At 41.7% G+C, this 12270-nt stretch overlaps 1 non-coding gene across 1 annotated transcript; it reads left to right on the top strand.

Moving 5' to 3' along the window:
* Nucleotides 1-261: 261 nt before the first annotated feature.
* TRNAW-CCA (transfer RNA tryptophan (anticodon CCA)) lies at nt 262-335 on the top strand. The gene has a single exon. It is a non-coding gene; the product is annotated as a tRNA-Trp (tRNA).
* Nucleotides 336-12270: the final 11935 nt, after the last annotated feature.

The raw sequence follows: 12270 nt of genomic DNA, 5'->3' as shown, positions 1-12270 counted from the left end.
CTAGCTAACAACTACATATGGAATTGGATAGTAGTTCAGAAGCAGACAATCAGTGGAGTTCAGAAGCTTGGTAGCGCGTCACAAATGTTTCACTGGTTCCAATCCTGTCATCCCTACCACCCATTACTTAAACAACTATAGTATAGGCAGTAAGGAGGGTTTAGATCGATTCCAATTGGACTCAAGATGCTGTTTCATTCTCATATATGCATATGCGGTAGATAATGAATCCTTTGACTTACTGCTTTCTCTCCTGTCGTAACGCTCTTAGTTCAGTGAGGTAGAACGTGGGTCTCCAAAACCCAATGTCGTAGGTTCAAATCCTACAGAGCGTGAAATGTACTGGGCCTGTTCTTGTTATGTGGCGAATCACAATTCATTAATGGAACCCTTTCTAGAGTTTCATGCTAGGTTAATCAATTAGATCTTATGTGTGCACTCAATTCCATTCAGATAAGACAAAGATTCCATTCTATAAGTAAAGTAAACACACTTCCAAAAAGAGAACTATAATATTCTAGAATCTATTAACATAACACTAAACTGACATCTGACTTTATGCTTGAATAACTCATATCGACATCCGAAGAGCAATCAAAGCAAAGCGTCGTGAGGATCCAGCCAACATCTTGAGTGCCTGATCTTTTGTATGAATGAAAAGGGATGCCAAGCCAGTACTCTCTTTCTTTGCTTGCCGGGACACTTATGAAATAAGGCGATATCTAGTAATAAGGCGAGATCTAGTTTGTCCCCTTCCCATGGAGTAGAGTCAGTTACCAGGACGTTTTATAGCCTGTACAGCTGGTGTCACAGTAGTTGCCTTCTCACACTTCATAGCAATCTTTCCTCTAGTATAGAGCGCTCTCGATAAGATTCTAAGGTTTTCTGGTATTCTAGGGTCTAATACAAATATTCCAGGGTAGGATAGAGTGTTGTAATAAAAGGGTATAGCGCTAGTGAGAGAGCTAGGTAAAGAGTCAGGTGCAAGTGCCCATATAAATACAATATTCCAGAAAGAAGGTTCTTTTTTCATAGCATACCTCAGAGTATCTATTTCCTCTATTTGCTTTCTATTTCAATGGAGTTCCATCAGACAAGGGAAAGATAGCTGGTGCCTTTTGAATCTGAGCAGAAGTACCCATCCTGTTTTGTTACACCCACCTTTATTTCTTTTGTAATATGCCCTTTGCCCTTTTTCAATCAAATACCTTATCCTCGTTGGAGTGGTAGTTAACAGTTCGTTTTCCAAGCCCAGCTAGCTCCATTCTTGTTGGAAAGCGAAACCTCCTGGAGTTTCAGTCTATCTGTAGCTATAGTTTCCTGAGTTATGAGGGGATAGGAGAGTACGACATATCAGAAGAGGAAGGTTCTTTCAATTCTCTGGCAAAGATAAGCTATTTTGTTTAGAATATAGTTTACCTGTCCGGTTTGAGATCGAGTTTGAGTTGGAGTTGCCCAGCCATCCAATGAAAAGGTAAGGCCATATAGATGCATTTACCGTATCAGTTGCTTTCCTCTCCTATTGGCCGAGTAATTCATAGTGTGTGTATGTGTCAATTGAGCAAGTCCCTTCTTCGTAGTCGTTGGGAGAAAGATCTCCACGGTAAGATGAGATAGAAGATTTTCGTAAGTTATATCCGGGGGGTCCACTAGTATAGTTTTGGAAAGCAGGTTTAGGAAAGGCAGTTCTTAGTAATCAAAGTAACGAAAGTCATCTTTTTCTTGTATTCTTATCTCGTGGTGTATCTTTAAAGCCTGGCCAAGCAACTAAGTAAGACGGCCAAGTCACTACAAGTGGAATCCCTTTAGTACTGTTCCTGGTGGTACTGCCCTAAAGTTAATGGCATTGGCAACGAGATCATAAGCAGTGGAAGTATCATCAGCTGGATAATTGCCAGGAATTGATGCTTTTCTTACCCAAACCCGGATAGTACTATGGATAAAAGAATCTAGTACTTTAGTGTTGTATCCAGGAGCAAGCTTTTCAATAAAGGCAAGCAAGCAGGAATCGGACAGAACAAGCAGCGGTCATAAGTGAAACCAGATCCTGTAGTGGCTCATTAAATGAGAAATTATGACTTATTAGTGGAGAGCACAGGGTAGGCGATAAAGATAGCCCTATTGGTTCAGAGCACCCACTTCTAGAAGTAATCAATTCCATTCTTCTTTACTTGCTCCAGCGGTAAGTGTGACTGATTTCATAGGTAGAGTTAAGAGTCACTTGGCCCTGTTCTGGTTCTTGTTCTAGTGGAATCCCCAGTATCATCAGTGTTTTTAGTAGTTGCGTGTTTCATTCCTTTCTTTGCCTCTGTAGTAGTTGATTGGCCAGCTGCAGGGCTTGTTTTGTTTCAAGAAGTAGGCGTAGTGGTAAAGTTCTGGTTCTATGGTTGACAGCCCCCCCAAGTAGTGGTGCATATAAGTCATTGTTGCAGTAGATTCATAAAAGGCAGGCTCCTAGGATGGAGCAGGCGATTCTTCAAGTGTAGTTCTTGTGGATGGAGTTCAAGGCTTTCCCTTTCCTTGGTTATTTACAGCTTTACCTTAGCCTGATTGAAACTTACACCTTAGCCTGATTGACAGCTTTCCCTTTGTTAGTGCTTCTATAATAGGCTTTACCTTAGCCTGATTGACTGGTTTGTTTCCCTCTCCTTGTAGAGTAGTGGTCCAAGTCCGCTTACACTCAAATAAAGTACTTCTAGAATAGCAGTAATAAAGTTCCTCCAAAGCAATAAGTCAACTTACTTACTTGAAAACTTGATTGCTTGTTTGAGTTGGGGTCGGGTCGGGTGCTTGTACCATTGACAGTGTTGTCGGTTCTTAAATCTAAGTTTGAGTTTCATCTTTTAAGGAAGTAGGGCGAGTGAAGTCAACAAGATAATAAGCTGGATCTGACTTCAGTTAGGTATCAAAAGTTTCTTGTGCAAGTCTTTTCTTCAGCTTACGCTTACTTTTTTCTTCGGGACACTAACTACGCTTATTGAACAAGTAACGGGATGAGTCAAACTACTAATTTCACGAATTCTAAGGTGGGAGCAACCAGAACCAGATTACTAGAATATGGTAAAGAAGAAGGATCAAGCCCAGACTGACTCAGTGGATAAAGCGGAAGTTGCATTTGGTGCTTGCTTGTGTTGGCGTAGATAGAAGCCGATAAGAATCAACAATAAGGGGTTCTACCCGAGTGCTGCTTTAGTCGGTTGCGCGTTATAGTCTAGTGGTGTTCATTACGGTAGGAGTTTCGAGTCTTGCATCTGACAGCGTTAGTCTCTTTCACTCTAGTAGTCTTTATGGTGGTCAGGAGCTAAGGTGTTTTGTCAACGAAAGAATAAGAGTTTCAAGCAGGTCCAGGGCCAACGGATGAAGCTGCTCGAGTTAACTCGGCCCAAGATATGGTTGACAAGGTGAAAGTTCCATTCCAAATTGGTTGTTTCAGCGCGGTATCCTCTTTCTAGCTTCAGTTTGTAATCTAGGCTAGGTTCGAATTGCCTTATGATTATTGCCCTTGACCTTTCTTATTATAGCCCTCTTTCACAGTGCGTAGAGTCATAGAGATAGTTTCGAGTGTTGATGCTGTAGTTCCTATAGCTCCTTGTCGTTTCAAAGTAGTAGACGCCAATCTTGTCTCTCGTAGAAAGAAGCGTGGTGTAAATCAGTATAGATTGGTTCCTTACCTTTACCTTGTCGTGGAGAATGAGCTGTTCAAAAGAATGGAATGAAGAGGAGCTACCCTAAAATAGACCCACATAGCAACGGTTAAGGGAGAGTCAGGTACAGGCTTGCTTTGAAGCGTGAGTTCCAGATTGTGAGTTCCAGATGAAAGTTGAGTTCCCATTTTCGTATCAGTTAAGGAGTCAGTTAATTGCGCCAAAGACCGGATAAGATATCTTTCCTCCCGTTAGCGTAGTGCAACTCAGTAATTCCAATATTGAAACTCTCTATCTCGCATTAACCTAGCCAGCAGTAGGGCAGTCATAACCAAACAAATAATTCATGGAATCTATCGCAGAAGCAGAGAAGATTTGATATCGGGTAAAAAAGAATTTCTTGAGTCTTTCGAGCCCGAGTATAGAAGGAATTAGTAACTGGACACTTCTCCGCTTGCCCACTCTTTCACTTTGTATCCTTAATTACGCCCTTGCTTATTGAATTAAGATGAAGAGAGTTGTGTAACCTAGAACTTATTCTTTCTCCGGTGCTTTAAGACTAGAAGATAGTACGCACCTATTATGTAATTAAGTAACAAAGCACTTATTACTCCTTACTCCAAAACAAACTATAGAGCTATAGGGCGTCGACAAACTCACTATTGACTTTGAAAGTAGTAGAACGCCCTCCATTTACTGAATATAGAACGCGACTTGAGACTGCATCCGCTTTAGCCTCTGTTCCACTATCATACCTAGCTCATTATTCTTTTGATTATGGGCCCCCGGAGTCAAGTGGAATCCGTACTTCCGAGAAGGAGCTAGAGGGCGGTTAGTGACTTTTTCTATCATCCCCAGCTCATGACTCTTAGACCTAACCAAATCCTCTTATTAGGTTGCTAAATCCTCTGCTCTTATTAGGGTTATGCCCGTTAGTGGTAATTCTGGCTTTCTTGTTTGAGAGTTTCATTCTGACTTACTTTACCACCTAAACTCCATACCTAAATTCTGAAATGCAAACTGGAACTCTATCTCCTGGTGCAGCTTAAGACCAAGACCGATATCTTGCTGGGCAATATTCTCTCTTGTTGGCGCTTCGGCATTAGATCTTATCTCCTTTCTTCACACTTAACTCCTTCACCTAAAACTAGTCCTCTCCACTCCCATTAGTAAAGATTATCTGTAAATAAAACCAACTGAACCAATCTTTGCATCCGACTTGACTTGACCTAGTATAGTAGTGCTTGGATTAACCTTTATGTGGTAGTAGCAGAAGCTTATGCAAGGACTGTTTCTGTCAACTCAAACTGGATATTCTCCACGGCAAGCAGGGTCTCGAACACTACTTCAGTTAATCTTGACTCTATTATTGAGCACTAGGTATAGTCACTTGTAAGGTATAGTCACTTGTAAAACCGCACCCTTCCTCTTGAGATTGAATATTACCCTTGACCCCTTATATACTAAACTAGCTTAACTAAGAACTCCACTGTCTTAACAAACGTAGCCCTACAGATCAGTAAAGAACAGGTTTCAACGTTGCTAGGAGAAAGAAAAGGAACTCGACTGGAAACTGGAAACTTTGGATACCTTGGATACCTAACTGCTGATTTTATTGAAACTGACTCTTTCACTAGCTTCTGAACTTGTCGACTTAACGGTTGCTGTACTGACTTTAGCCTTTGATTCCCTAACGTATACTCAACGATATACGAGCTACTACGGCGAACTACACTTAGATTTATGAACCAAACAACATAATAACCTACTTATTTATTGACTTAGTTTTGATCCGAAGTGAAATCATGACGAAACTCAACTTACCGCTTCAAAGCCAATACTATCTTCCGCGCTTACTGCTCTGCTACGTGGGGTAATAGAGTCAGCTGTAATAGGTAGAGCATCCGAGTAAACATCCGCTGTATAGATTCCCTGACAAGACTAGCGAACTCAGCTTTAAGAACCAACTCACCCTACTTACTACATAAAAGAAAGTAACCCGAACTAAACGAAACTTCCAGCTTCCTCGCCTGATCCACCCCCAGCCGATGATCCTTATTATGATATAGCTAAGTCAACAAATACTTCTTATCTCCCTTGCGCTGTTGCCGATGGGGAGAAGTTATTACAATATATGTCTTCTCCTCCGCTCATAACTAGGAAATAAACTAGTTTCTCTAATACTCTTTCCTCTAATAAAGAAATCAACAAGTACAAACAATACTTTGACTATGGAACCTAAACCTTGCTTTGCTTTATCTTAGTCTTCCCCTCTTTGCTTCAAATCTTATATTCCTGGCTATTAGGCTGTAGCTGTGACACCTAATTCCTATGAAAAGAGAATTGAGCTACTGATCTTATAAGAGAATTGAGCTACTGATCCGAATCCTATGTTTTATTATTAATATCGAGAAACGAACCTCGCCTGCCCACAAACCTATTAGAATGACCTTATCGATTGGTCTGCCCTTTCCCGGCTTTGAGTCCTAGGCTACAGCTCTAAAAACCCTATGTTCGATTGTGAGTCTGCCATTACTTTATCGAATTCTGAAACCTACTCTTCAGCTACTAGCTTTTAGGCTCCCTTCCTTTACTGAAAAACTGTATCTCTGCTTTAAACCACCAAGTCACTAATACAAGGCAAGAAACTAGTACCATTGGATTGAAATCACTGTCAACAAGACCACCTAACCTCAACCAATGCTGACAGGAATTGCACTTATAAGTCAAAGAATTGGACTAAATACTGCTATACTTCACTGTTATCCTTTAACCCACGGAAGGAAACAAACCTTGCATTATTACCTGGTTGCCTGTCTTTACTTGGTTCCAAACTAACACAAGTGCTTATCATACTTTCAATCAAAAGTGGGAATCACCTCGAAACTAGTGCTTTTGAACTAGAAACTGTGGGAATGCGCCTAACTACTAAGAAACCAACCACTACCTCTCTTGACCTAACTCAATAAACTAAGTCTACCACTAACAGCTTTCACTCTCACTACCTTATGTCTTAGCCTACCCTTCCTGTACATCAGTCTTATACTCCTGACTCGTATTATTGCTTCTTAGTTGAGGCCCGCCTATCCTTTAGTGCAGTCTGATTCCTCTAATGATAAGGATGGAGCGGAACCCCCACGAATAAATAATTGAACCCTAATAAGGGCATAAAAGAATCGCTCTAGTGCTGCCAATACTTATACTCAAAATAGGGAATCCTACGGGTGCTAATAAGGCTTGAACCCATAACCGGGAATCGAAGGAAGTCAAAAGGGAATTGAACAGGTACGGCCAAGGCGGATACTGCCGCTAATTCGTCTTGCTTTACAGTGAACCTAAGCCATATCCCTGCTTTCTAGAGTGGAGTGCTTTCTAGAGCCAACTACTGACTATTCGAATTACTACCGACCCAATGAGACTGAAACAAGGGCTAACAGGAGAGTCGAACCCCTAATGAGGATAACAAAAACACAGCTCTCTAACAATGCGTTACTTTGACCCAAGTAACTCAACTCCTATCTGGGAATTTAGTACACAAACCGGCAATGAAACTATGCACTAAAGAACTAAGCGAGCAAACCAAGGAAGGGAACTGTGACTCAAAAGAACAAGGCTGATGCCGCTATACTAGCAAGAGTAGAACTCATGCATAAAACAATCGAACTACTTCTTCTCAGAAGCAAACTAAGAGTCAAGAATCGAAGGAGTCAGTAGAAGACGCAAAATGGAACCTTGGAATTAACTAACTTATAATAGGAATGTAGGAATCAAACAAGCCCTACCCACACCCGGCACAAGCAAGTAAGTCAACTAATTCTGTAATTCCTACTTTGACCTCGAACAGTAGCATTGGCTGCTATGATTGGAGCAGTGATATTAGCTATGGCCTTACTTAGAGAATTGCCTTATGAAGCGAGGTATCCTCTAGCTTTAGTAGCAAGGTGCTTGTGTGTGTTGGAACGGTAATTGGCTTGGCTCCGAGTGTCATCCCTAGTTTGATCTGTTTTATTATATAATAACATATATTTGGATAGCTAATTTCCCCTACTATGTGTATACTGTGGTGGAATTCTTTATTCTGATATTCTTGATTTCTGGTTTTTCTCATTTCTTGGATTTTCTTCCCGAGCCTCTCTCTACTTCGATTCTTATTGTCTGCCTCTCTCGACTCTGGCTCTCAGCTCATCTCACTAAGGCTAATCTAATCTCTTTTCACTCCCACTACTCTACCTACATTCTTATCCTCCAGCTCAGGCTCATCTACCGGAGTCAACAGCCAAGACACTCACTGATTCCAAAAGTCAAACTAAAGCAAGCAGAAGCTTGTCGACTTGTCCTGCCGTTGCTAAGTATACGCTTGGTTGGTCTTTTCTTTGATTTGATTAGTTTCTCTTTCTCCACTTTGTTAACAAAAAGAAGACTGAGATAAAGAACAAAATGCAGCTCACAAGCGAGTTGGAAAAGGAAAGAGGGCCTAATGACTTTGATTTCGCTCATTCCCCTATTAAGAGCAGCAGGCAGCCCTCGCGATCAAGCGTCCTTCGTCAACTCTTGGTGATGCTGATAAACCTGAGAGAAGGCCAGCAGAAAGAAAGGAAACAACTGAATAATCCATGGTACAGGAGAATAATCAATGTAAAGTGAGCAACGGCAGAATCCGGAGCTCTGTAAGCGCAACAGTAGCTTATTCTGGGGTGCTGTTCTGTAGGGAGCAAAGTAGCAACGCCAAGAAAGCAGTAGGACTCGACTCCTTCTTCCAAAGTCGGAAACATAACTTCCGGGATGTATAGCGCAAACTCTGTAGGAAACCCTCCGGGGTGTATAGCGCATTCCTGTTCTCCCTACCACCTTGAGGAATCTAAGTTGAGAGCCACTCTATCTCCTCTTTTCAAAGAAAGACACGGGTTTTGGAATCTAAGTTGAGAGCCACTCTATCTCCTCCTGTCAAAGAAAGATAGGGGACTGAGTCTCCCGTAGTAAGCGATAGGCAGTCCTTCTCGGCGCTGTATGTTAGGATTGGATGCTCTATTTCGACGAAATGCTTTGGGGAGTATCCAAACTCCTTTACTTCTGGACTTTACTTAGACTTGGGAAAGCTCTGGTTGAATGAAAAGAGCGTCTTTTTCTTTTTTCAATTGTTTGTGAAAAGAATGTGAAGCTGGGCCCGGGGATATGGTTCCGCTTCCGCCGCGCGAAGTGATTCATCATGCTCTAACGTGAACCGATCGCTCGTTGGGTACAGTAAATAATCGAATTCCCACAAATAGAATGAGAAGTAGGTCCGTGATCGAGACCTCGCAATCTTCCTATTAGAGTCAGAACTCACTGCCTCCCAATCATTCATTCCTATATTTCAGGTTTATCAGCATCTTTCTTTCCCACTTATGAAATGAAGTGACATAGGAGAGAATAGAATATAGGACACTTATCAAGAGAGAGTTAGAGTCCATTCAGGGTTATCTTCGAAAGTGACTTCGGTTAGCCAGTTCAGGCAACTCCAATGCAAGAGAAGTTTCCTGTTTAGTATAAAGTCAAGTAGAGTAGAAGGTATCTCGTTAAGTAGAAAGTATAGTAGATGCTCAAGAAGTGGAAAATCGAAGGTTTCGTATCTAAAGCCGTAGAAAGTAGCAAGTCCAGGAAATGAAGTCTAAAGCTGTAGAAAGAAAGGTTGAAAGAAAGGATTGAAGACTAAACCATAATACACTTAGGCGAAAGAAAAAGAAGGCAAGTTGAACTCGCACCCCGACCCGAGAGTCAGTAGTGAGGAAGCGGAACAAGTTGAACTCGCACCCCAGCATATAAGTGTTAGAGCACCCATAGTCAGCTTATGCATCAGCAACAATAAGTGAGTTTGTCCATTCCTGCTGCTTGCTCTTTCGCACCCCGACTCCTTGAAGAGAGAATATCGCTATCCTAATATACCCGACTCCCACTCCTTGAAGATTCTATCGCTATCCTTTAATATAGATAGAATGTTAGTAAAACATAGAATGTTAGTAAAAGAACTGCTTACTGCTGGCTCAACGCACAACGGCAAATAGACTATTGACTCTAGCGTGCACAATAGAATATAGAATCAGGTAAACAATCAGAAAAAGGTAAACAATAAGCTTCGCTTCCTGGAATTGATGAATGAGTGGAGGTTGCCTTTCTTTCAACGTGACACTTTCTACCTTGACTTGCAACCCTAGCATTCAATCGTACACATGTTTCTTCCCTGGCTAGGCAAATGATTCTGTTTCCGGGCATCTCGCTTCACTTCATAAGTGCTTAATTCTTCCCTTCCCTTCCCTTCCGCATTCATAGCCTTACACTTACTAGTCCAATTCTGTGACTTATGGGTTTCGTTCTTTGACTACTTATGTTCCATTCTTAAGCACGACTACTTGTCCACTACTACTACAAATACAGATGAAACTGGGGATCCACGAAGAAATACCTTATGTACTACTCCAGTAGCGGGGAAATAGCTGCTACTAACAGACTTCATAACTAGCATAGGGCTTACTACTAACTAAGTGGAATTCTTTGACTCCTTAGGTCAATTCTTGGATTTACTGGTGCAATTCTGATCTACCCAAGGAATAGTTCAGGCTTGGAATCCTTAGCAGCAGTCTTTAGAGGCACTGTTTGGTTCTGAGTCTACTCGGTCTCATTCTAATACTCAATGGTTGCATTCTTGTCGGTACTGGGTTAAGGCTTAGATGCATTGGCTCCATTCTCAGATGCACCGGTTTCAGTCTGAGTTTAGTTAGCTCTCGACTAGTTGTTAGGTGTTTAGGTCTTAGTAGCCCTAGTTCCATTCTTTGAGTTCGTTTTTCCATTCTAACTTCCCTACTTACTGGTGCTAGCTCCCTTCTTCTACCTACTAGCTCCACTCTTTAACTACTTAGGTCAATTCTGTATCCGTGGCACGGGTCTTAAGGCTTATACTGCCTAGTGGCATTCCTAGTTCCATGTACTATAGCTTCAGGCAATCGGTAGGCAAGCTGAGCAGGCAGTGTTCTAGACCTTAACTACTTAGTTCCATCCTTTGACTTACTAGCTCCACTCTTTAACTAGTTTCTTTATTACTTTAGTACCTACTTCTATACTTCTTTACTTATAGCTTCCTCACTTATTACTACTGATGCCTGATGCAAAACGGATCTCATATTAACTAGCGCACTCCTAAACTCTACTTTATACAGCGGATTCTCTTCTTATTAACGATGAAACTTTGACTGCATTAGCTTCAACAAGACCAGTACTCTCTGATTCCCTTTTGACCCTTCTTTCTTTCCCGCTTACTTTAGACTCTTATTCTTATACATACTGTTCCTGTAAACCATACTCGCACCGCCACGACTTTGAGCTACATCGGTGACGACTTGTACTATTCTACTACTTTGCCTACTACAACTCGGGTAAGGGAAAGCTGTCGGTCATTCTCTACGAAAGGAGCTCCTACAGGTATCAACCCAATCTGAACCTCTCTCGACAAGGAACTACTACAGCATCAACACAAGAAGCTCTCTCATAGATTGAACTCGAACTGGAACGTCACTTTAAGAAGCACCCAAAGAGACATACTCTCCAAAAGCAATAAACGCTCCTCTTGGAACTGACTTAACGGCAACACCCGCTCTTTGTTATCTTAGCTAGCGTGCGCCATTAGGTGGGTCTTTATTATCTTGGGCTTCGGCTTGAGATACTGATCCTGCTGTTTACCTGAATTCTACCCTAACTTTCTTCTTTACCGAGTGAAGCTTCTAGTTCTAGATACGACAACAAAGGGAAAGCCCGGCAAACTCCATCGACCGACAAGAACGTAACTTCCCGCTTCGATTGCAAAGCTTCTGTGAACCTATAGAAAGAAAGACTTGCTCCTCACTCTGAAACGGACTCTGTTACTTATGTCTGTAGTCCTGACTCAACAAGCAAAGAATATACATACGATCTTGCTGCTGCCTTAGCGGTTGCAGGTTATTTTGCCGAACTAACTCTTCCTCTGCTTCTTCCTTTGTCTCTCCTTTCTTCCTCTGCCTACAGTGGGGTGCGAGGGCTTGTCTCTGCTCTTATTCACCTCCTGCATAGTATATATGGGTCTCTAGAGGTATAATAATATAGATTCCTTGTTTAACTGTAACGTGAGTAACTGAAAGAAGAGAGAATCTCCCTTTTTCAATCATATCCTCGTATGTCAAGCAATTTACTCTATATCTCTTAATCCCCGAATCCATATATATACTATTTATGCAGTATGGAGCCGAATTATTAATAAGGGCTTTCAACATCGCGTAAGGTCCGAGTGAAGTTTGTTTCTTTCCTCCGCTCAGTACCTTGATCCATCCCGGTGTGCTACCCTAGACCGCACAAAACAATGAATGGACCGAACCACAGCCTTCTCGTCTAGCATCTACTAATCCGTTGAACATCAAAACCAACCAGGAGCGCTGGCCTCGTGCAAGGGTGATTTGCGGTGTGACAGTTTTTCTTGTCTTATCCGGATTTTCGAGAACTAGTTTCTGTGATTATTATATGATAATATTTTTCAAGTCAAAGAAATCAGAGAAAAGATAGAAAATCCATACTGCCAAAGATGACATGCCATTGGATTATGGGTGGTCGGTGCGTAGGTAGAACA

Source organism: Musa acuminata, unplaced genomic scaffold (genome assembly GCF_036884655.1).
Source record: "Musa acuminata AAA Group cultivar baxijiao unplaced genomic scaffold, Cavendish_Baxijiao_AAA HiC_scaffold_1146, whole genome shotgun sequence".
NCBI lineage: Eukaryota > Viridiplantae > Streptophyta > Magnoliopsida > Zingiberales > Musaceae > Musa > Musa acuminata.
Note: the sequence above shows the minus strand (reverse complement) of the source record. Positions and strands in the feature narration are given on the sequence as shown.